This window comes from Mesocricetus auratus, unplaced genomic scaffold, assembly GCF_017639785.1.
Source record: "Mesocricetus auratus isolate SY011 unplaced genomic scaffold, BCM_Maur_2.0 Super-Scaffold_100037, whole genome shotgun sequence".
NCBI lineage: Eukaryota > Metazoa > Chordata > Mammalia > Rodentia > Cricetidae > Mesocricetus > Mesocricetus auratus.
In genome coordinates this window covers 5,739,190-5,764,069 of record NW_024429215.1, presented here as the reverse complement: position 1 = coordinate 5,764,069, position 24,880 = coordinate 5,739,190, and the positions used below count along the sequence as shown (strand labels likewise).

The 24,880-nt window shown below is 48.2% G+C and overlaps 1 long non-coding RNA gene across 1 annotated transcript; it reads right to left on the bottom strand.

Annotated features, from left to right (window-relative positions):
- Positions 1 to 18,215: 18,215 nt before the first annotated feature.
- Positions 18,216 to 22,372, bottom strand: LOC121135418. The gene is made up of 3 exons (XR_005872549.1): positions 22,150 to 22,372; positions 20,272 to 20,447; positions 18,216 to 18,698 (listed from the first exon to the last, which is right to left on the bottom strand). It is a non-coding gene; the product is annotated as an uncharacterized LOC121135418 (long non-coding RNA).
- Positions 22,373 to 24,880: the final 2,508 nt, after the last annotated feature.

Here is a 24,880-nt window from a genome sequence, read left to right as displayed (position 1 = left end):
AATCTGTGTTCAGTTCCAGGAAGCCTCTTTTTTTTTTTTTTTTTTGGTTTTTCGAGACAGGGTTTCTCTGTGGCTTTGGAGGCTGTCCTGGAACTAGCTCTTGTAGACCAGGCTGGCCTCGAACTCACAGAGATCCACCTGTCTCTGCCTCCCGAGTGCTGGGATTAAAGGCATGTGCCACCAACGCCCGGCTCCAGGAAGCCTCTTTACATGGCTCACAACCTCAGCTCCAGGAGATCTGACTATCTCTGTGGGTACACACACATTTACATAGACACCTAAAAAAAGTGGGGCGTTGGTGGCGCACCCCTTTAATCCCAGCACTCGGGAGGCAGAGGCAGATGGATCTCTGTGAGTTTGAGGTCAGCCTGGTCTACCGAGTTCCAGGACAGCTTCCAAAGCCACAGAGAAACCCTGTCTCGAAGAAAACACAACAAAGAAAAAAGAACAAGAAAATCCCTTAAATATGGCCAGCAGAAGCTTTTTTGCTTTCCAAGAATTCTTACTTTTGTATTTGTCTCTGAGACGGTCTCATTCTATTTCGCGATAACTTGTAACCTCCCTTTCTTAGGCCGGTCTCACGTTCAGAACAATTGCCCTCCTAAGCCTCCCAAGTACGAGACTACGTGATTATAGGTGTAAACACTGATTCTTTCCTTCCCTTTTCCTTCTCTGCCTCCCTTGTTTGCAATTTGGGGGACCCAGTCCAGGACCCGGACATGCTAGTGCTTCCCCGTTAGGTTTCCAGCCCCTCTGGATTGATTTTTCCTTGTTTTCTTTTTGAGACAGGGTCTCACTATGTAGACATGATTGGCTGGGAACTCACCATGGAGATTAGGCTAGGCTCTCAGGGGATCAGACTGCCTGTTGTCTCCAGAGTTCTAGGATCAAGGTCATGCTCTGCCACTCCTAACTTTTTTTTTTTTTTGAGAAAGGATTTCCTAGAGCCCAAATTGGCTACCAAAGCGGAGGGTGACCTTGACTGAGGACCTCCACCCGGAGAGATCTTCATGTCCCTTCAGGGAGGATTTATGGGTGCTGGGACCTTGACCTAAGGTTAATTGCTTGATAAGGGAGCATTCTACAAACTGAATTACACCTTCAGGGACCTTGTTGGTTTTCAAAGACCCTCTCCTAAGGATTCCCTTGGCTTTTTTTTGTTAAAGGCGGGGCATGGCCCGGTCTCCAGTCCTGGCTACATTGGATTTCTTTCCAATCTAGTGGTGGCTGAATGGCCCAAGTTGGAAACTAGAAGGCAGCTTCTCCATCCACATTATCCTCAGTCAGGCAAGGTGGCTCACCCTTGTCATCATCTCATCTAGGAGAGGAGGCAGGAGGATTGTCAGGAGTTCAAAACCTGCTCTCCCATTCCGAGGAGGATCAACATCTGGAGGTTGACCTGTGACCTCCACATCTCCTGGGCACATATGGGCAACACACACACACACACACACCACACACACACACACCACACACACACACCACACACACACACCACACACGCACACACACCACACACACACACCACACACACAATCACACACACAATCACACACACACACACACACACACACACACACACCACACACACACATGCACACACACGCGCACACACCACACACACACACACACACACACACACACACACACACACACACACACACCACACACACACACATACACACACACACACAGAGACCACCTTTTTATTAGGGCCCATATGGGCAACACACACACACACACAGAGCACCTTTTTATTAAGGAAAGGAAAAAAAAGCTCAAAACAAAAACATAATCCTTAGATACACAGGATACGGGTCCTGTCCCCCACCTCCACCCCAGAGATTTTAGCACTTTAAAAGAATGAGCTATTCTTAACTCTTCTTTGTCATTAAAAAATCTTCCAGGGGAGACAGATGGCTGAGAGAATTCTTTACCCTCCTAAATAGTTGCCTGGCCTGAAAACTTCATTTACAGCGGACAGATCTGGGAGAGAAAAAGATAAGATAAATTATTTATGGTTACCAGAAGCAGCTCCCGGTTTACAGACTCAAGGAATAGCCTGAAGCCAAACCGTGTTACATCAATTTGAAGAAAATTTAAGGAAGCCGTGGCTTGCAGCATGCTGGGCAAGGACTCTCTTGCCACATTCCCGGGTCTTCTTTGGTGACTAGATTTTTTTGGCGGGGGTGGGGGATTTCGAGACAGAGTTTCTCTGTGACTTTTTTTTTTTTTCAGAGACATGTTATTGGCATGTCATCCTCTCTGATCTGAAAGTTGCTATGTGGCCCAGGCTGGCCTCGAACTGCAGAGCAGACTACCTCAGTTTCCAGAGTGCTGATTTTGCAGGCGGGCGCGGGTGCTTTGGAAAAGTGAATTCCTTGCTGAGCTTGCCAGCTCTGCTGTTCTGAGCAGCAGGGTTGTGGCTGCCTTCCCTAGGAGGTGGCCCTATCAAGGGCAAAGCATTGTGACAGTCCTGATCCCAAGGAAGATATTCTAAAGAGACACCTGTGCCCCTCCCTTTGGCTATCAGATCAGGGAGACAATGGTCCCCAAGGAAATGGAATTTCCCCCCAGGAATCTCACGCTGGGCCCAGGGGAAAGGCTGGGGCCTGGTGTCAGCCAGAGGAGGGAACCTGTCTCCTGGGCAGAGATTCCACAGAGTTCTGCTAACTCATCAGGCCACCTTGCAGGAGCCAAGTCAATGATGGGTTAGAGACCGTGGAGATCACACCTCTTTTAAATTGGCTACTCTGCCTGTCCAGTTGCCCTATTTCAGACAAGTAGCCAGTCTTGCTTGTTTGTGGGTTCAGGGCCCATGGTCTGGCCTTCATGGCTCCAGTAGCCATCCTGAGTCATGCACAGGGGTGCTGTTTAAGTGAACAGCTGAGAGTTAAGGAGAGTTCAGAAGCAAGCAGCTGTGGGACAACCAGGAAGTCGAATTAGACTTCCCATGATCCACTATGGGACACCTGTTCTGCTAAGCATCATGCATGTATCACTGAACACCATTTATTTTTTAATGTATTAGTATTATTATTATCCATTGTCTTACTATTTTACGAGAGAAGGGCTCACTAATGTGACTCTGGCTGTCCTGGAACTCACTATGTAGACCAGGCTGGCCTCAAACTCAGAGACACACCATCCCCCCCATCAAGTCCTGTGTGTGTGTGTGTGTGTGTGTGTGCATGTATGTATACATGTGACTGGTCATCCACAGTCCAGAAGAGGACATTAGATCCCTTGAAAATGGAGTTACAGGTGTTTTGGGGCTGCCATATGGGTTCTGGGAACTGAACCCTGGTTCTCACAAAAACAGCAACTGCTTTTAAATGCTGAGCTACCCATCTTTTTGCTGTTGTCTGTTTTGTTTTTTGTTTGTTGGTTTTGAGACAGGGCTCTGTGTAGCCCTGGCTATCCTGGAACTGACTTTGTAGACCAAGTTGGCCTAGAACTCAGAGGCCAGAGGAGGGAGCAGGATCCCCTCGAACTGGCATTGCAGACTCTTGTGAGAGGCTGTGTGGGTTACTTATATCCTCTGCAAGACCAGCAATCACTGCTCTGAGCCATTTTCTAGTCCTCTATGCTGTTAATGTTTGTGAGAACCATGTAAGTAGATAGACACATAGAGGAGCCCTGTCGGGGCAACCCGGATTCGAACCCATGAATCTTGCCCTTGGTCCCACCTAAACCCTCAAGTTCTACCAAGCACTGCGCCCTACAGATTGCCAGATAGAGGGAAAAGTTGTGAGGGCTGGCTTTTCGGGGGTGGCCTCGTGCTGTCCGCCCCCTAGTGTTTGCATGAAAAACTGTGTCTCCTTGCGGTTGCTGTCCTGATGGAAATTAGACGTTTAGATCTGGATCAAATTCTAGGTATGCACCGGCTTTTTCAATGAGAAATACACTTGCGAAGAAGCCCTTACATCTAAGATTGCCGTTAGGGAGGTGACCATGAAGCTGCAGATTAATGTGCCACCTTCCACGCCCATACACACCTTGAGAATTGACTCTGAACCCTCAGGGAAACGGAAATAAAACTCACAACGGAAGGCATCTAATTCTGGTTAAACATGCAAAGATGTTCAAAACCCATCTTGAAGAGACATTCCCCGCAGTTTGCATAGATTTTAAGCTACTGTTGTAGACAGACATATGTTGTCATCTGTAAATCACTTTTAGGTTCTGGTGTCCAAGTAATACTTTGAACAATGAGTGGAACATACTTTACAGACAGAAACTGCAAGCTTGGCCATTCTGGACAAGTGGGAAGTTTGTTTGTCTGATTTTTCTGAGTATCACCTCTGTTGGCCTGGAACTTGACCAGATTGGCCTCTGCATCTGCTGGGATTAATGGTGTGAGCTACTACCAACCAGCCTAATGGGAAATTTACATAGCAAAGATATTGTAACAATTTGGTTTTTGGTTTTTCTTTTTTCTTTTTTAGTTTTTCCAGACAGGGTTTCTCTGTGGCTTTGGAGGCTGTCCTGGAACTCGCTCTGTAGACCAGGCTGGTCTCGAACTCACAGAGATCCACCTGCCTCTGCCTCCCGAGTGCTAGGATTAAAGGCATGTGCCACCACCAACCCACTTTTTTATTTATTTTTTTTATTGAGGCAGGGTTTTACTGTTTGGCCTGGAACTTGCTCATGTAAACCAGGCTGGCTTAGAGCTCACAGACGTCCGCTTGTCTCTGGCTTCCGGACTAAAAGACAATGTACAACTACTCCTGGAAGTTGTTTTTGGTTTCCATTCGTGAAATAAGACCTCAAATAAGTCTGCTTGACCTCAGATTTGCTGTCTAACCAAGTATGACCCCAAATTCCTGAGCTTGTTGTCCACGCTGCCTGAATGCTGGGATTACAGGCATATGCCACCATTCCTGTTGTTAACGGTTTCAGAGGAGGCCTTATTCTGTAGCATAGGCTGCCCTTGGGACTCACAGCAATCCTCCTGCCTCTGCCTGTTGCGTGCTAGGATAACTGACATGAGTCACTGACCAGTTATTGTGGTATGTTTTCGGTTTGAGACACAGCGTCTCTGTGTAGTCCTGGCTGTCCTGGAATTGCTATACAGAGCAGGAGGACTTGAACTCACAGACATCCTCCTGCCTCCGCCTCCCAAATACTGGCCACCATTGTTTATTTTAGATACGGAGCCTGTCTCGTTATGTGGTTGAGGCTGGCCTCAAACTTATTTGCAGAATCATGGGGTTACACAGCAGGTGATAATTAGCGTTCAGCATTTTATTATATAGCAAACTTATTTTCGCCTAAGTTTTTTCCCTCTGGGTTCTCAGGACTCCGCCGCCCAAGGGCTGGGGTTACACTTTGCACAAACTTATTTTCGCCTAATTTTTTTCCCTCTGGGTTCTCTGGACTCCGCCGCCCATGGGCTGGGGTTACACTTTGCACAGACTCAAACTGCAGCAGGAGAGCTTTTCCGTCATTCTCTCAGACTGGCTGGCAGCCCCCCCCCCGCCCCCCCCCAGGACTCCCTCCCCACCATGAGCCTTGCAGTCGGGATTCTTGCAAACTCCAGAGTTTGGGGAAGAATCTAGGGGCTTGGTCTCTCCACAAAAGGTTTAAACTGAAGGAAGTGCCACTGAGGAGGCTCAGGCTTCCTGGCAGATCTCCATGCTGCAGATTTCAGAGCTGATCCCGTGAAGGAGAGCTCGGCCGATGCCGTCAGATAGTCCAGGTTTGTGGAAATAAACAGGGGACGTGTGAGGCGCTTGGTTCCAAAGCCCTACTTCAGCCCAGCCTAAACCGACTCTGAGCGGCCCTCCTGCTTCTCCCCAGGATTCCCGCCCTGTCAGAATTTCACACCCGTCACTGCCCCGGGAGGTCCCCTCACAGTTTCCAGTTAGGAATGCTTTGTGTGTGTTTGTGACCGGATCTCACTATGTGGGTCTGGTTGGCCTGGAACTGGCAGAAGATTCCCCAGCTCCCCCCACCCCAACTACCCAGTCTTAGGAATAAAGTCAAAAACACCACCACATTTTTTTCAAAAGCAGGTTGGGCTTCATGTCAAGGCTGAAATCCCCTCTCTTGTTTATTTGGGTCATTTCTCAATGGTTTTAACTTTGCCTTAAAAACTGGAATTATAGCAAAGCTGCCAAGGCTACCTGATGTTTAAGCTCTTTTTGGGGTTCCCAAATGTGAGTTTTTTGCTTACAAAGTAAGTGCCTTAATGACAAAGCCATCTCCCCAAGACACAGTATCGCTATGTAGCTCTGACTGGCCACTACCCAAGACATAGGCCTGCCACTGATGGGCTGAGATTAAAAGCATATACAAATTATATATATTATATATTAAATATAGTTTAATATATTAAATTATAGATTTATTTACATACTAAGTCATATGGTTTAAAAATTATACAGCCACCAAGTGCTGAGATTAAAAACATATGCCACAGTCGGGCGTTGGTGACTCATGCCTTTAATCCCAGCACTTGGGAGGCAGAGACAGGCGGATCTCGGTGAGTTCGAGACCAGCCTGGTCTACAGAGCGAGTTCCAGGACAGCCTCCACAGCCTCCAAAACAATACAGAGAAACCCTGTCTCAAAAAAACAAAACAAAACATATGCCACTAGGCACAGGTAAACCCTAATACTTTTTTTTTTTCTTGAGTTTTTGAAGATGGGGTTTCTTTGTGTTGTCCTGGCTGTCCTGGAACTCACTTTGTAGACCAGGTTGGCCTCGAACTCACAGAGATCCACTGCCCCTGTCTCCCAAGTGCTGGAATTAAAGTCATGAGACAACCCCTCAGCCTGTCCTCCACTTATGACCAGCAACACAAGACCCTCTCTGGTGGCTACAGAATATTGAAAAATGTCGATTAAAAAAAAAAAAGACTTCACTCCACTTTCCTTGGACATTGGCAGGTTAAACTGATGAATCCCTTTGGGCATGTGGTGCCGATTTGGTAGTGCCCTCACACCAAAATAATCAGATGGTATGGTTGCAGGCAGGAGCATCAAGAGTTGGAGACTAGACTCGGCCTCCTGCCAACCCTGAGGGTAGTATGAGGCCTTGATGCAAAGCTCCCGCGACAGAAAACGGACTCTTCAAAGAATAGCTGTTGGGAGAAGTCAGTCACTCATGCCTCCTGTCAACACTTCCATGAGCTGAGGCAGGAGGATCACCAGAACACCAAGTCCAGTATGACCAATGGAATACAAGGAAAAACAACAATAACCTAACAAGCAGAAAGAAAACCCAAGAGACAGAAAACCCTGGGGACTGGGAGATGAAGATGCCTCAGTGGCTTCGAGCATCTACTTTTCTTGCAGAAAACCTAGCAATCCTAGAAGCCCCGTGCTCCTTGACCACAACCCAAAACTCCATTTCCAGGGGTTTCAATGCCCTGACATGGCATCACTTCCAGGGGGTATTTTCTGCACATGTATACAAACAGGCATGAATCTCCTACATATTAAATATGAATAAAGCCGGGCGGTGGTGGCACATGCCTTTAATTCTAGGACAGCCTCCAAAACAATACAGAGAAACCCTGTCTTGAAAAACCAAAAACTAAAAAAAGACAAGGTCTCAGGATGAAACTTTGAGTGGATATCCTAAACCTGGTTTTGGACACTAGACAGGCCTTGACTTCCTGTCTGCCTTCCTGTGTCTCTCCTTCTGAGGGCTGTTGTGGAATGACTGTGCCAATAGGCTCAGCCCATATATATATTTATATTTATATTATACACATTCTTTTCCATATATATTTTTTGTTTTTGTTGTTTTTCCAGACAGGGGTTCTTTGTGGCTTTGCAGGCTGTCCTGGAACTAGCTCTGTAGACCAGGCTGGTCTGGAACTCAGAGATCCACCTGCCTCTGCCTGCCTAGTGCTGGGATTAAAGGCCTGTGCCACCACCACCCCACCATTCTTTTTATTTTTTCCACACACACGAGTTTCTTATGTTCATGCAGGTCTCAAAGTAGGTCCAAAGCCCCAGTTGGGCTAGAAATTCCTGGCTTTCTCTCTTGGAGGTAAGACCAATTCTGTACAGCCCCAAAGGGGATCTCTACCTATGCTGAGGTCTAGATACCCAGGTCTCAATGAGGCCAACATCCTTCTTTCCCAGGGAGATGCTGATGCTTTTCCAACTCTGCCTGGCAGCCCCTGTGCCACAGGCACCACTGTCTGAAACCTGTATACAGTCATGGTTTCTACAGTATGACAAAGAAGACAATGGCCACTAGAATCTTCAGTGGATATCTTTTTCATATCTATTCTCCCTATGTGGCTCTGCTGGCTTGTAGTAACTCATAGTCATCCTCCTGCCTCTGCTTCTCAAGTAACTGTCATGCATATAACTACACACACACACACACACACACACACACACACACACACACACATTCTCACACATAAAATAAACTAAGTTGAAGGGATGTTTTGCTTGGTTAGATTCAGCACAGAAGGGACAGGGTTTAGTGGTCAAGGTCAGATTGGGAAGGTAGAGACAGGAAAAGGATTCAAGGTTATCCTCAGCTACATAGAGAATCCAAGCTAGCCTAGCCAAGAAAGACCCAGTCTCCAAATAAAGGAAAAAAGGAATCAAGTATTCTATGCTCTAAAACCTATATCCTTGTTGCTGTTATTCTTTGAGATAGGGTTCTCAAAGATAGGGATTAAAGGTGTTGCCACTACAAGGGCCAAATCCTTATCTTTATTTGAAGCAGGGCACTGGTGGCGCACGCCTTTAATCCCAGCACTAAGGAGGCAGAGGCAGGCGGATCTCGTGAGTTCGAGGCCAGCCTGGTCTACAGATCGAGTTCTAGGACAGCCTCCAAAACAATACAGAGAAACCCTGTGTCGAAAAACAAAACAAAACATATCTTTATTTGTTTCTCCAAATGGAAGATCTAGCTACTTGCTGACAAGGTTTACTTCTTCCATAAACAATAGATGTAAACTACATTGGAAATTTGCTTGGGAGGGGTTGGAGAGATGGCTTAGAGGTTAAGAGCACTGGCTGTTCTTGCAGAAGTCCTGAGTTCAATTCCCAGCAACCACATGGTGGTTCACAACCATCTGTAATGAGATCTGGTGCCTTCTTTTGGTGTGTGGACAGGAACAATGTATACACAATAAATAATTAAAAATATGCCTGGAAGATGGGCAGTGGAGGTGCACACCTTTAATCCCAGCACTCTGGAGGAGGCAGAGACAAGCAGATCTCTGTGAGTTTGAGCCAGGACAGGCTCCAAAAGGACCCAGAAACCCCATATTGAAAACCTGAAAAATAAAAAGGACTAAATCTCATTGGCTAGTCTGGAATTCACTATTGAAGACCCGAGGGCCTTGAACAGAGATCTTTCCCTCAGCCTCAGCCTTAGCAAGTGCCACGAGAAAGGGTACCACCCTACCCAGCCCCTAGCCATTTAAAAATGTACAAACAATAAACAAATCCACTTCCTCATCTAGGAGTGTGTGTGTGTGTGTGTGTGGGTGGGTGGGGGGGTGAGCCTGTGAAGGTCATTCTGCCCCAGGGAAGCTCAGCACAGGGTGGATTGGTTAAGGATGGCCCCAGGTGAAGGAGGGATTCCGGAGCCTCCCCTCCAGGGGGCCATTGAGCCCTCAGACTATTTAAGAACTAGAGCCAGTCAGCTGCCTCCCGGAGACCTCTACGGCACCCGTTTAGATTCTTCTGTTGCTGCTTGCAATTCAAGTTCGGCTTTTCTCTGTAAGGAAGGTAATTTCTCTTTCTGTTCTGAGGGTTGCAGCCTGGGACCTTGACTTTGAGAGGCAATTGTAGGCCTGAGAGTGATGTCTTCCTTCAGTTTGGAGAAACACTTAGTTTAGAATTAGCTTCCTCCCAGACCACCAGGGCCTGCGGTTTTTCCTAGTTTGGACCTTGTACTGGAAACTGCTGTAGACCATGCAGACCTCGAACTCCCTCGCTGCCCAACCTTCCTAGTGCTGGGACTAAAGCTGTGAGTCAGCACTAACTTTGTTGGTTTTTTTAACTTAAAAACTAGGCTTTTAAATCAGCATAGCTGATTCTGCCTCCTGGCCCCACAGGCAGCTGGGTTTAGTCCTCCACCACAGGAGGCAGAGGCCTGCAGGCAGATCTGTAGAAGTTTCAACAAGGTAGGAACTTGTGTGTATGGGGGAGGTTATGAAGTGTAGATGGGAGTTAACTGGAAGGAGTCCCAGAGGGTCCGAGGCAATTGACATTATTTGGAGAAGCTGAATTATAGTTTAGAAACTATACTAACCTCGATTTTCCCCGATTTTCACACAGGTTCGTTTTTGGTGCGGAGGAGCATGGCAGCCTGTGGTACTCAAACTGTGGGGGCACTTTTTGTTCTGGAGTAAAGTGCCGCCAGGTTTTGAGCGTTACCGGTTGAGAAGAGGGCGACTTCCAGTTCTTAGTGGCTCTCACCTAGCATTAATCTAATGGCGGGGGCGCTCTTTGGACTTCAATGTGTCCTTTGGTAGCACGTGTCTGGATTAACCGCGGTGTCCTGGGAGCTGGGACTCCCGCGGAGGGGAGAGGATGTTGAATGGGAGGGAAGGACTCGGGACATGCCTTGCGCAGTAACCAGGAACTGAAGCAGCATCGGAGGGGACCTGGGGAGTAGTGTGACCCCAGGCTCGAGGGGACTACCCACATAGTGGTCATCAGAATGGACGCCCTCTCTGAGATAACTAGAAAGTGCTTTGTGTCTGATCGTGTGGGGCAGGCATCTGAGCTGGGCAGATTAGAGACAGACATTTCTGCATAGGCGCTCAGTTCTGTCTTGGAGCCTAAGGAGTGCTGCTCTACAGACGGGAGCAGTTTGGGTGTTGTGGGAATGCTAATGTATGTGCCTTGCACCGTGATGGAGCCTGGTAGTGGTGAGGTAAGCTCCTACGGTTACCTTTTGAAATAGGACTTTTCTCTGGCTGCTTTTTGAGACTATTGGTAATAGGTTCGAGGTTACCCTTGGCTGTTAAACCAGTTTGGGGCACATGCCTAAGTTTTGGGATGAAAGGAGTTTTTCAAGTTATGATTGAGCTGTTTCAATGTCTTCAGCTTTTGATATTTCCAGGTTTGTGGGGAAATGGACCATGTCAGCCTGTGGTACTCAAACTGTGGGGGCACTTTTTGTTCTGGAATAAAGTGCCGCCAGGTTTTGAGCGTTACCGGTTGAGAAAAAGGCGCTTCCCTCACTTCCTACTGGCTTTTCGGCATTCCTCTGGTGTGGGCCACTCTTTGGACTTGTGAGCTACAATGTGTCCCTTGGTAGCATGTGTCTGGGTTAACTTCCGTGTCTTGGGAGCATGGAAGGGAGAGACTGAGTGGGAAGGTTAGGGAAGAATGAATTCATTCCCTCGCAACAGTAGCCAGAAACTGAAGCTAGTTCCCTTGCCCAGTAAGTGGAAGTGGCTGTAGAGAAGGGGGGGGCATGCGCCCAGGCTCGGACTACCCACCTAGTGGTCATCAAAGTGGATGCCCTCTCTGAGGCAGAACCAGAAAGTGCTTTCACTTTGTGTCTCGCTGTGTGGGGCTAACATCGGAGTTGAGCCCATTGGAAGCATTTGTGCATAGGTGCTCAATTTGCCCCAGAGTTCAAGGAGTGCTGCACTCCACTAAGCTTTGTTTTGGAGTCAAAGAGATAATTGAAGTGTTAGTATAGCGTCTAATTATGCAAATGTCCCACCTTAACACATGGAGGGGATGTGCAGGTCCTGTAGGTACTAACCTTGAACCCTCAACCTGTGATACTCAAACTGGGGGCTCTTTTGTTTTCTCAGAAGGAAAGTGCCGCCAGGTTTTGAGTGTTACCGATTGAGAAGGATTTCACGGAGACTGGCAGCTGAAAAACTAGGTTCAACTGAGTACGTGAGGTGAACGAAGGCGCCCTAGGTAGCAGGCACTGCCATCTCTAGGCTGCCTTGAAAGTGACACAGGCTTGTCCAAAAGTGATCTATTTTGTCTGCTTGGACAAGGGGTCTGTAAACCCCATCCAATTGGAGCGTGGAGTTTCCTCTAGGGGTTGGGTACTTCACTGCTCTGAGGTTGTGATACTTAAGGTCTCTGAAGATTCTGACCCAGGCAGGGGAACACAGGTGGGGTAAAATCAGAGTGGTGGTTGGAAAAACCTGCCATAGATGTTATTTTACTTTTCCTATCTTCTGGTTTTTCAAGACAGGGTTTCTATGTAGCTTTGACCCATTTGCTTGGGCCACCACCGGAACCAACCCTTTTATTACACTTTAAATTTGCTAGTGCTAATAGGTTCATTAGCAAAGGATGGATGAGTTTTGGGGGTGCAGAGTCCATTGGATTTTTGAGTACAAGGCTAGCCTGCCTGGACTGCCAGGGAAGGGATACTGATGCCTATACAATTTGAATTCCGGTGGTGGTGTGTAGACCAGTGGAGGCTTTTCTCCGTCTTTAATCCCGCAGTGCTGGGATTAAAATGTGCACACCATGCTTGACATTAACCTTCACTTTTTTTCAGGCCTTATGCACTTTTGAGACAGTGTTTCTCTATTTTGGAGCCTGTCCTGGAACTCTGTTAATCAGGCTGGCATGATCCCCCAGCCTCCCGAGTGCTGGGATTAAAGGCATGGGCCACCGTCACCACCACCCTGCTTTTATACAAATTTTCTTTTTTAAAGATTAAAAAAAATATTTCGTATACAGCCTTATGCCTGTATGCCAGCAGAGGGCACCAGATCTCATTCAAGGTGGTTGTGAGCCACCATGTGGTTGCCGGGAATTGAACTCGGGACCTCGGGACATCCCTATACAATTTTTCTTCCTATTCTACAGGTTCTTCAGATCTCCATCTGCTCCCTTCAGATCTCAATCTGCTCTCCTCAAACTCTGGGGACACTTTTTGTTTCTTGGAAGAAGTGCCGCCAAGGTTTTGAGTGCTGCCGACTGAGAATGTGCTGCAGCTGGGGGAGGTGGCCGTTGCTGTCCACGGGATGACACTCAAATGTCTGGAGCGCTCTCCTCATGTCTAAAGCGGAAAGTGTTGCAACATTTGGGTGTTGTCTGTGGGTACCACTCCTGCCTGTGCGGTGGATGGGGGTCATCTTTAATAAGATTTGCTGTGCACGGTGAAATCAGTGTGGGTGTGGGGAGGATTTCACCCGCTGTCCTAGAACTAGCTCTGTAGACCAGGCTGGCCTCTGCCTCCCAAGTGCTGGGATTAAAGGCGCCAGCAATGCCCGGCTGGACTCTTAATGTTGCAGGCACAACTGGACCCACCTGGAGATGTCCCAGATAGCCGTACTCAAAATGGAGGCCCTCTCCGGGCCTTGGGAAGGGGAAAGTGCTTCCATTTTGTGTGCGGCTGTGTGGAGAAGGCACCGTGGAGCTTCTGAGAGCCCGGACTTGCTCATTTGGGGACACTCAAATGTGGCGCACTCTTCTGGATGGAGTAGAAAGTGCTACACCCTGGGAGCACCGCTCGCAGACCCCTGTCCCTGAAATGTCTTCAGTTCCTGTTCCAGACCTGAGTGTTCACTCACTGTCCAGAAGAGAATTGATGGCCATTTCCAGCTACAGTGAGAACCCCGGGCTTGGGATCTCAGAGACCTGGTCAGTGTCATTTATGGTATCTGCAGTGGGGGTGGTAATTGAGCCATGGTTCCCAACCCTATAGTGTCAGCGCTTTTTTTTTTGGTAAGAATTTATAGTGTTCTGTCTGCATGTGTCCCTGAAGGCCAGAAGAGGGTGCCAGTTCTCATTACGGGTAGTTGTGAGCCATCATGAGGTTGCTGGCCAAGTCAGTGCTCTTAACCATCTCTCTCCAGCCCCCCAGACTCAGCTTTAATGCCAATGTTTAAAGCCCTTTTGTTCCTAATGTCAGTTGGCAGCTTGGTACCTTAAGGATCAATAAAAGTTTTCTCTTGGCACCTTGTTTTCAGTGTCTGTCAATTTCATGAGGCGGGGTGGGAATGGCTTAGGCTTTTGATTTTTTTTCCAGACAAGGTTTCTCTGGCTTTGGAGGCTGTCCTGGAACTCACTCTGTAGACCAGGCTGGCCTCCAACTCAGAGATCCGCCTGCCTCTGCCTCCCGAGTGCTGGGATTAAAGGCGTGCGCCACCAACACCCTGCAGCTTCCTTGTGATTTCTAGGGATGGGACTCTAGCCTGCTGGGGTCATGTCAAGGGTTCATTTTGAGGCAGGGATTGCTAACTAGCCCTAAGTGACTCGAGTTGGTCTAGTTGCAGACATACAGCCTCCATTAGCAGGTACCGGGCTTCTACGAAGTTCCATGTGGTCTGGGTCACTACGGTTTTTTTTTTGAGGGGCTCATCTTCTATTCATATCAACTTCAGCGAGAGAAGCTCTTGGCTCTAACCTCCACTGTTTTGAGGCTACCGTTCTAGTGTCTTACTCATTCCTCACAGGAGCTAACTGTCCCCCTGCCTTTTCTTTCTCAGCCCTGTAAGCATGTAGACAGCTCACCAGGACAGGTTCGGAGATGTTGACACTAAACAGTGAATTCTGGAGTAGTGATAAAAGGTTCAGGATGCTTCTGTAGAGAAATGGGAGGTGGTAGTTAGTGACTCAGGGGCCCTTCTGGAAACACTCTCAAGCTGCCTTTGACATGCTTGCTATTTCAACAGGCTGAGTGTGAACTCCAGGTAATGAGGCACTTTTTGAGGCAGGGTCTCCTGGAATTTGCGGAGCAGACACTTTTTGGTGGGGATTAAGGCGTGCTACTAGGCCAAGTGTAGGTTTTTGAGTGGATAAGATAAGGTTCAGCCCTTTACCTGCCAGAAGCTAGCTACATATTCTTTTTTAAAGATTTATTACATATACACCAGATTGAATTGTAGATGGTTGTCAGCCACCATGTGGTTGCTGGGAATTGAACTCCTGACCTCTGGAAGAGCAGTCAGTGCTCTTAACCTGAGCCATCTCTCCAGCCCCCGGTAGCTACATATTCTTGCCTGGAGCTGGCATGATTATGAGCTGTCCTGTGGGTACTAGAGTTCAAACCCCAGATCACTCAAAGCTGTCTGCATAGCCAATTGCTTTTGGCCTGGGCGTCCCTGTGGCTCTTGAATGACTCAAAGGCATCAGCCACCTTGCATGGCCATTCTAATGATTTTCAGATGATAACCATTGGCGTGCAATCTATGAAGAGTCCTGGGTTTCCTGCATGCCAGCTAGGCAGCCAGGCTTCCAGTTGAGGCCGCATTTGTGAGGCTAACAGACATAAATAGTCCTGGATCTTATTTGATCTAAGTCCTCTGGAACCTTGGACCTACAGCTCAGCCCACTTTGGATTTTGTGCTTCTGTTCTAGTGTATATTTCCCGGATGTGAGTACAGTGTTCAGTTAAGAAGTAGAAAAATTTAAGCTTGGTGTTGATGGTGCACACCTTTAATCCCAGCAGTCAGGAGTTCAAAGCCGGCCTGGTCTAGGGAGAGTTCCAGGACAGGCTCCAAAGCCATGGAGAAATCTTGTCTCAAAAGACAGAAAAAGATTATTTTCTCTGCGCTTATTTTGATCCGTTGTACTTTCAGATTTGTCCAGTAGGTGGGAGTATTGGCCCAGTGGCTGACAGAAATGTCCAGTACTCCAGATTTTTGTGTCTCCCTGGTGTTTTCACTGCTGTTCAAATCCGTTAACCAGACAATCCCCACACTAAATCATCTGCGTGGAGTCCACACCAAATCCAAAAGAGCTTCATCAAAGCTTGTGTGTTTATGGTTCCAGCAGAGCAAACATTTCTTCAACCTGCACTTTCTGGGCCTCCTGCCCCCCCCTTTTTTTTTTTAAGTTTTGAGACAGGGTTTCTCTGTCTTAGACACTGTCCTGGACCTTGCTCTGTAGACCAGGCTGGCCTCCAAATGCTTGACTCTGCCTCCCTAGTGCTGGGATTGCGGTGTGTGCCACCAATGCCCAGCACCCCCTCTGGGTTCTGATTTTGAGGATGATCTTGAATTCCTAATTATCTTGATGTCACCTCACCATGTAGCAGAGGCTGCCCCTTAACCCAAGCACTTGGGAGGCAGGGGCAAGCGGATCTCAGTAAGTTCCAGACCAGCCTGGTCTACAAAGTGATTTCCAGCACAGCCAGGACTGTTAGAAAAACAAGAAGAAAAACAAAAACCCCACCAAGTTCCATCTCTCAAGTGCTGGATCACAGCTGTCTGAGGGAATAAGGTCCTGGTGGCCTCTACTCCGATGCCACAGCCCTGCTCAGCGCCCAATGTCCAAGTGTGGTTTTGTGAGTTGAAGGGCTGCCAGCCTCCTGTGGGTCATTCTGTTCAGGTCCATTCCAAACAGCCCTGGGACAGACATGGGACAGTCTGCGGTGACTGCAAAGACATCATCCTGGTGCCCTTCCTTTCAGTGTGGTGGAAAGAGTAATTTCCCCACTGGCTTTTCAGATATTTTATTCATTGTGCCTGTATGGATTGCTTCCTGCTCTTGCATGTGGCCAGAGTTCAGTTCCACAACCAGTTTTTAAGCCCAGCTCCAAGGGATCTGGTATCCTTTTCTGGCCAATATCACTGGGATGCATGTGGACATATACACACACATGCACATAATTAAGCACCAACATTTCTGTTGTTTGCTTTTTGACAGGTTTCTCTGTGTAGCCTTGGTTGTCCTGAAACACGCTCTGTAGATCAGGCTGGCTTTAAACTGCCTCCCAAGTGCTGGGATTACAGGGTTGCACCACCACTGCCCAGTCTGCTGCCGGTGTTCTTTTTATTTTTTTATTTAGGTTAGAAACAATCTTGTTTCACATGTCAATCCCAGCTCCCTCTTCCTCCCCCGCCCTCCCCACCAGGTGCCCCAGTCCCCCACCCAATCTCCACTCTGATCACCAAAGAGGGTGAGGCACTCCATGGTGGATCTCCAATAACTGTCATTTCAACCAGGGCAGGGCCTAGGCCCTCCCCCAAGAGTCCCGGCTGAGAGAGCCTCCCATATTGTGGCATGGGCAATCAAAGTCTTTTTGTACGCCAGGGATAAATACTATCCAAGGCCCCATAGATTGCCTAGGCCTCCTCACTGACACCACATTCAAGGGGTCTGGGTCAGTCCCATGCTTTCCACACAGCCATCAATCTGGAGTCCAAGAGCTCCCCCTTGTTCAGGTCAACTGTTTCTGCAGGTTAAACCAGGCCAGTCTTAACTCCTTTGCCCATCAGTTCTCTCTCTGGGACACTGGAATCTAGTTCAGTGTTTGTCTGTGGGTGTCTGCCTCTGCTTTCATCAGTCGCTGGATGAAGGTTCTGTTTCCTAGACTCTTTGCTGCCAGTGTTCTTAACCACTGAGCCAGGACTCCAGCCCCAAGAATCCAAATCTTAAGGGCATGGGCAATGGAGATAACCAAGGAGAAAGGCTTTTTTTTTTTTCTTTTTGGTTTTTCAAGACAGGGTTTCTCTGGCCTTGGAGGCTGTCTTTTCCTGGAACTAGCTCTTGTAGACCAGGCTGGTCTTGAACTCACAGAGATTCACCTGCCTTTGCCTCCCAAGTGCTGGGATTAAAGTTGTGTGCCACCACTGCCCGGCCTCCTTGGAACTATCCATGATTCCTTGACTGGAGCTGAATCCGCCTTGTGCCAAGCAGGGAATTTCTCAGGGTGGCTTCTGAGGATGGAGTTCATTCCATCCTCCCCAGCTTACCTTACTCTAAGAATTCTTGAAGATCTACCTGCCTCTGCCTTCCATGTGCTGGGATCAAACATGTTCCCAGCCTCTCTGGGTTCTATACTCCAAATCTTAAGTGTTTTTGGTCTTTAATAATTAAGAAGCACAGGAAAATCCAAGCTGTATTCTCATTTACAGGTGCAGATAGCCTGGTGTGGAAAGCATGTTCAGTGGGTAAATAGCAGACTCAGAACTCCCGGATGCCAGCGGAGACTGGTTTCATTTAAAAGAACCAGGGGCATTGGTGGCGCATGCCTTTAATCCCAGCACTTGGGAGGCAGAGGCAAGCGGATCTCTGTGAGTTCGAGGCCAGCCTGGTCTTACAAGAGCTAGTTCCAGGACAGCCTCCAAAGCCACAGAGAAACCCTGTCTCGAAAAACCAAAAAAATAAATAAAAGAACCAGAAGTAAAGGCATTCTGTCCACTCTTGCAATGCCAGGAGTCTGAGGCAGGAGGATGGAGAGTTTGAACTACTTAATGAGTCTAGTGTTCAGCTAGCATGCTGCATGAGTACTGGCCTTATGTATTACAACAATTCTGTGAGTGAAATACTGGCACCACACCATTCATCCGGTGCATTAAATTTTTATTATTTTCATTTCTGTGTGTCCATGTGGGTGTGAGGTGGGGGCATGACAATGAAAACTAGAAAAGGGAGTTAGAGCTAGAATTGTGGGTGAACGTTGTCACCTGACATGGGTGCTGGGAATTGAACGCAGGTCCCCTGTGAGATCACCAAGTGCTTTTAACTGTTGATCTATCTCTCCAGCATTACTTATCCAGTGTTTAATGCATCTCAATCATTTAGAATTCCTACCCCCACATCTGAGTCCAGCTTTCGGGAATCCCCCATTGTCCCCAAGAAATCAGGGTCCATCTCTCACCACAGGACTCGCAGTTTGCAGCTTGGATGTCTCAGCCTCCACAAAGCATCCGGACACCTGTGTCCCCCAGAGCATTGTTGGTCACATAAAGCTCAGTTAGGGTCTGGTTGGTTCCCAGGATGGAAGAAAGGTCCTCAGCTGCTTTGGATGTGAGGCCACAGCTGTCCAGCCTGCAGAGGCCAACAGTTGGGTGAGGTGGTCTTTTCAGGGACTTGTGAGGATTTTACAGGTGGCAGGGTTTAAAGGAAACAGACATGAGCCCATCCAGTGGTTGCCAGATACCTTCCTGAGTGACTGGCGTAGCCTTCACCAAATAGTCTTCCTGCCGTGTTCACACAGGTGACCCTAACTAGTTAGCTTCACTCGGTGGGCAGAGGCAGCTGGATCTCTGAGTTCAAGGCCACCCTAGTCTACAAAGCTGAGTTCCAAGACAGCCCAGGCTAAGTTTTAGCCTGGAGTCAAATTTGGCCTAGAAGAGTAGAGTTAGGGATGGCTCCAGCCCTCAGGACTTCTCTGTCCCCAGAGAACACATCTCAAAATAGAGAGCAAGATGCTGCCAGCTTGGTAAGGCTGTTTGGAAGTCTAGACATGGTGGCTCACTCCTGCAATCCCAGCAGAGGGAGGCTGATTTCTGAGTTCAAGGGCAGCCTGGGCTACAGTGTGAGTTCCAGGACAGCCTGGGCTAAGGGGGCGGGGCATTTGTAGAAAGAGACAGAGCAGCACTGCTGTGAAGCAGGTTGAGTCTGAGAGTATAGCCAGTATAGTAGCAGATTCTAGAAGCCCCAGATCCCAAAGGCAGGAACTGGAGAGATGTCTCAGTGGTTAAGACTGCTCTTCTAGGGGAGCCAAGTTTGGTTTAGTTGGCTCACAACATCCTGTAAGTGATCTGATGCCATCTTCTGGCCTCTGGGGACACTGCAGGCAGATGCACTTACACATAGACGAAAAGAAAATGCCCAAATGAAGCCATGCCTGGAGTTTAAGCCTTTAAGTTTCACAAATTAATAAATGCCTTCCCCCAACAGCTTCTATACATCCACCCCCAAAGTTTGTTTGTGTGTGTGTGTGTGTGAGAGATGGGGGTTGCTCTTTGGAGGATGGGGGATTCTCTTCTTTCTCGGAGTGATGGCAGCAAGTGGTTACCATGGTGGCAGGAGCAGGAACCTGAGATACCGCATTTTTCCTTTTATTCGAGACAGTTTCTGTGTGTGACTTTTTTAAAAAAAAAGATATATTTATTTATTATGTATACACTGTTCTGTTTGCATGTATGCCTGCAGGTCAGAAGAGGGCGCCAGATCTCATTATGGATGGCTGTGAGCCGCCATATAGATGCTGGGGATTGAACTCAGGATCTCTGGAAGAGCAGCCAGTGTTCTTAACCTGAGCAATCTCTTCGGCCCCTCTGTGTGACTTTTGGAGTCTGTCCTGAAACTCGCTGTGCACACCAGGCTGGCATTAAACTCACAGAGATCCTCCTGCCTCTGGCTCTCTGGAGGGCTGGGATTAAAGGCTCCAACCATCACTCCCTGGCTCAGTTATGTTTCCTGTTTTTACAACGAAAATAGCCATCACTGCTTTCTGGTTTGTCTTTTGAAGTAGCATCTCTTATATCCCACGCTGGCCTGAGAGCAGCCATGAAGCTGAGGTCGGCCTTAAAATGTCTACTGCAGCCAGTGTGCAGTGCCGAATCACTCATTAACATCCCCAGCCTACTCCTGTCCTCCTAAGGAAAACACTCACCACAGCTTCCGGAGTCTGCAGGCTGGGTGCCGCAGGCCTTCCCCCAGCAGCCACAGCCCCCTGTCTCCCAAGTCGTTGAAGCTCAGGTCCAGTTCTCGGAGGCAAGAGTTGACTTGGAGCACACGGGCGATCCCTGTGCATGCGTCTGAGCCCAGCTCAGGTTGTCACGTTGGCGCCTACAGATATTTTTTTAGTAAGACTTTTTTATTTTATTTTATTTATTTATTTTTTTGGTAAGACTTTTTAAAAAAAGGATTTTATTTATACCGTCTTCTACCTGTGTGCCAGCAGAGGGCACCAGATCTCATTAAACATGGTTGTGAGCCATCATGTGGCTGCTGGGAATTGAACTCAGGACCTCTGGAATAACAAATAAGTGCTCTTAACTGCTGGGCCATCTCTCCAGCCCTAGTAAGACTTTTTATTGACTAAAGGAAACAAAAATGCGCCTGGCAAATGTCTTAATCCTTTGGTCCTAACACTTGGTGGTAATATGTGTAGAGATCATTTTTTGCCTTCCTCAGTAACAGTAATGGTTGAACTTCCTCAGGGGGTTGAACTTGGTCAGCAGCCTTGATGGCCAGTGCCATCTTTCTGGCCCCTGCTATCAAATCTCTCTTTTTTCCCCTAATTTTTAAAATTATTATTGTATGAGGTTGGAGAGATGGTTCGGCGGTAAAGAGCACCAGCAGCTCTTGCAGAGGACCCGGGGTTCAATTCCCAACGCTCACGTGGCAGCTCACAGCTGTTGAGGGATATTAGTTGAAGACGGGTTACGTTCTTTTATGCTGTAGAACATTTGCTTAATGATGCAAAGATGTGCTGCATTCTTTTATGTTGCATTTGTTTAACTCTGTGAAGCTGTGTTACTTTGCCTGCCTAAAACACCTGATTGGTCTTATAAAGAGCTGAACAGTTGAAAGCTAGGCAGGAGAGAGGGACAGGCAGGGCTGGTGGTGGTCGATATCTAGGCAGGAGAGAGGGACAGGCAGGGCTGGTGGGCAGAGAGAATAAACAGAACGAGAGAGAGAGGAAGAGGGAAGAAGGAGAAAAGGATAAGAGACAGCACCAGGTGTCAGCCACGCAGCCAGAAACAGCAAGAAGGAAAGAAAGACATACAGAACAGAGAAAGGTCCGAGCCCAGAGGCACTAGGTAGAGGGGATATTGCTTTGGAGGATTTATTTATTTACTCTGTGTATAGTGTTCTCCCTGCACGTGTGCCTGCACTGCATTCTAGGAGAGCGCACCGGAACACTTTGCAGATGGCTGTGAGCCACCGTGTGGTTGCTGGGAATTGAACTCTGGACCTCAGAAGTACAGCCAGTGCTCTTAACCTCTGAGCCATTCCTCCAAGCCATCCAGACAGGATAATTTAAGAAGAGCTGCCTAGAAATAAGGCAAGCTAAGGCTAGGCATTCATAAGTAAGAGTAAGTATCTGTGCATTTATTTGAGATGGGTAGCAAGCCCCCAAAGAGTTAAAAAAAACTAACTACCCAACTGTCTGCAACTCCAGTTTCAGGGGACCCAGCACCCTCACATACACTCAGGCAAAGCATCAGTCTTCATGAAATAAAAAATACGTAACATTTTAGCCAGGTGGTGGCGGCAGCACAGTGCACGCCTTTAATCCCAGCACACAGGAGGTAGAGGCAGCAGGATCTCTGAGTTGGAGGCCAGCCTGGTGTATAGAGCGAGTTCCAGGACAGCCAGTGTGGTTAAACAGAAGAAAAAACCCTGTCTCAAAAAACAAAAAGCAAAGATGGTGCTAAAATCCTGAAAACACCCTCCTGGTAACATTCTTATCTCAGCCTCCCACATTAGGAGGCATTTAGGACCTGACCAGCTGACTGTCTGAGTCAGCCCCTGAAGAACTCACCACAAGGTGTGCAGCCTGCAGGCCGGGTGCCTCAGTCCTGGACACAACAGCTTCAGTCCCAGGTCCTCCAGGGGGTTTCCGGTCAGGTCCAGCTCCATGAGGTGTGAGTTGTTGCAGAGAACAGAGGCTATCTCTCTGCCAGCTGCAGGCTCCAAGTGACACTTCCTCAGCCTGGGGGACAATGAAGAGGCTAGCCTGGTCTACAGAGTGAGTTTCAGGACAGCTAGGGGTGCTACACAGAGAAACCTTGTCTTGAAAAAAGCCAATAAATAAATAAATTAATAAAAAAAAACCAAAACCAAAGCTAAACAAAACCAAAGTCTACATTTTTTTTTCAGTGACGCTTTTGTTTTTTGGTTTTGTTTTGTTTTTTGTTTTTCGAGACAGGGTTTCTCTGTATTGTTTTGGGTGCTGTCCTGGAACTCGCTCGGTAGACCAGGCTGGCCTCGAACGCACAGAGATCCGCCTGCCTCTGCCTCCCGAGTACTGGGATAAAAGGCGTGCGCCACAAACGCCCGGCCCTTTGTTTTGCTTTTTGCTTGTTTGGTTATTTTGTTGTTGTTGTTGTTCCAGGACAGGCCAGGCTACAGTGAGATTCTGTCTCATAAAAATGTTATGGGAACTGGATAGATGGGGCAGTGTGTAAAGTGGAGACCCGTTTCTATACCCAGCACCCAAAAAAATGTGGACGTGACTCAGTGGTAGAGCACCTGCCTAGAATCCCCCAGTGAGGGGCTGGGGATGTGGCTCAGTGGTAGAGCACCTGCCTAGAATCCCTCAGTGAGGGGCTGGGGGTGTGGCTCAGTGGTAGAGTCCCTGCCTAGAATACCCCAGTGAGGGGCTGGGGGTGTGGCTCAGTGGTAGAGCCCCTGCCTAGAATCCCTCAGTGAGGGGCTGGGGGTGTGGTTCAGTGGTAGAGCCCCTGCCTTACACATAGGAGGCACAGGCAAGTGGATTCTTGTTCAAAATATAAGGTTGTAGTTGGATGTTGGTGGAGCATGCCTTTAATTCCAGCATTCAGGGAGCAGAGGCAGGAGGATCTCTGTGAGTTCGAGGCCAGCCTGGTCTATAGGACAGCCTCCAAAACAATACAGAGAAACCCTGTCTCCAAAAGCCAAACAAACAAACAAACAAACAAACAAACTGTTGAGAGAAGGCTCAGTGATTACAAGCACAGATCAGTAGGATTTCCAGCACCCATGTCAGGCAGCTCAGGACCGCCTGTAACTTAAGTTCTGAGTGATATCATACCCCTCTGTCCTCGTCATAGCAGACATACACATAAAACAATAACAATAATAATATTTTAAAAGGCTATAAGCCAGCCTGGTGTTGGTGGCGCAGGCCTTTAATTCCAGCACTCAGGAGGCAGAGGCAGGCGGATCTCTGTGAGTTCGAGGCCAGCTTGGTCTACAGAGCGAGTTCCAGACAGCCTCCAAAGCCACAGAGAAACCCTGTCTCGGAAAAAAAAAAAGAAGACTATAAGCAAGGCAGTGGTGGCACATGTCTTTAACACCATCGACCAGCTCTCGGGAAGCAGAGGCAGGTGGATCTCTGAGTTCAAAACCAGCCTGGCCTACAAAATGAGTTCTAGGGCAGCCAGGGCTACACAGGGTAGCCCCGGGTTGAAGAAGGAAAATGGTTTTTCGAGACAGGGCTTCTCTGTGGCTTTGGAGCCTGTCCTGGAACTCGCTCTTGTAGACCGGGCTGGTCTTGAACTCACAGAGATCCGCCTGCCTCTGCCTCCCGAGTGCTGGGAGTAAAGGTGTGCGCCACCAACGCTCGGCTTTTTGTTTTGTTTTTTGTTTTTTAGAGACAGGGTTTCTCTGTATTGTTTTGGAGCCTGTCCTGGAACTTGCTCTGTAGACCAAGCTGGCCTCAAACTCACTGAGATCCGCCTGCCTCTGCCTCCTGAGTGCTGGGATTAGAGGCCTGCAGGGGATCCTCCTTGTATGGACCCGTTGAGTATTTAGGGACCATCTTGTGTTTGGCAGGAACCACCCTGCCTACATGGGCCGAGTCGAAGCAGCTCCCACTTCATGCCACTAGATGTCAGTAGAAACACCCGGCTTCCCGGTGTAACAAGAAAACCATTTCCACAAATTTCCTGGATGTCATCTGAGGGCCTGGGTGGGAGGCAACAAAACCTTTGTCTGGTGGTCATGGTGACTCACACTTGTAATCCAGCACCAGGGACGCTGAGGCAGGAGGACAGCAGAGTGAGACCCTGTCAAAACTAGCTGACATTGCGGTGCATGCCCATAAATCCAGCACTCGGGAGGAGGAGACTGGAGAATGGGATATCATTCTCTACAAAATATTGAGTTGGAGACAAACTTAGGCTACATGATTCTGTCTCAAAAACAAAAGTAGGGCCAGTGGCTGGCATGGACAAAAGTTTGCTACATAGGCCTGACACTTGCTGGGTAGTGATGAGGTACACGTTTAATCCCAGCACTCAGAGGCAGAGACAGGCAGAGCTCTGTGAGTTCGAGGCCAGCATCATCATCACCTACAGAGTGAGTTTCAGGACAGACTCAAAAGCAATACAGAGAAACCCAGTCTGAAAACCAAAACCAAACCAAAACAAAACAAAAAAATCCAGGCACTTGAATTTATGAATCCCCAGAAACCCACCTGGAGGCAGTGGACCTGATTCTGAAAGTTGTTTAATCCCAGCTCTCAGCAGAGGCAGAGGCAGGGGCATCTCGTGACTTGGAGGCCAGCCTGG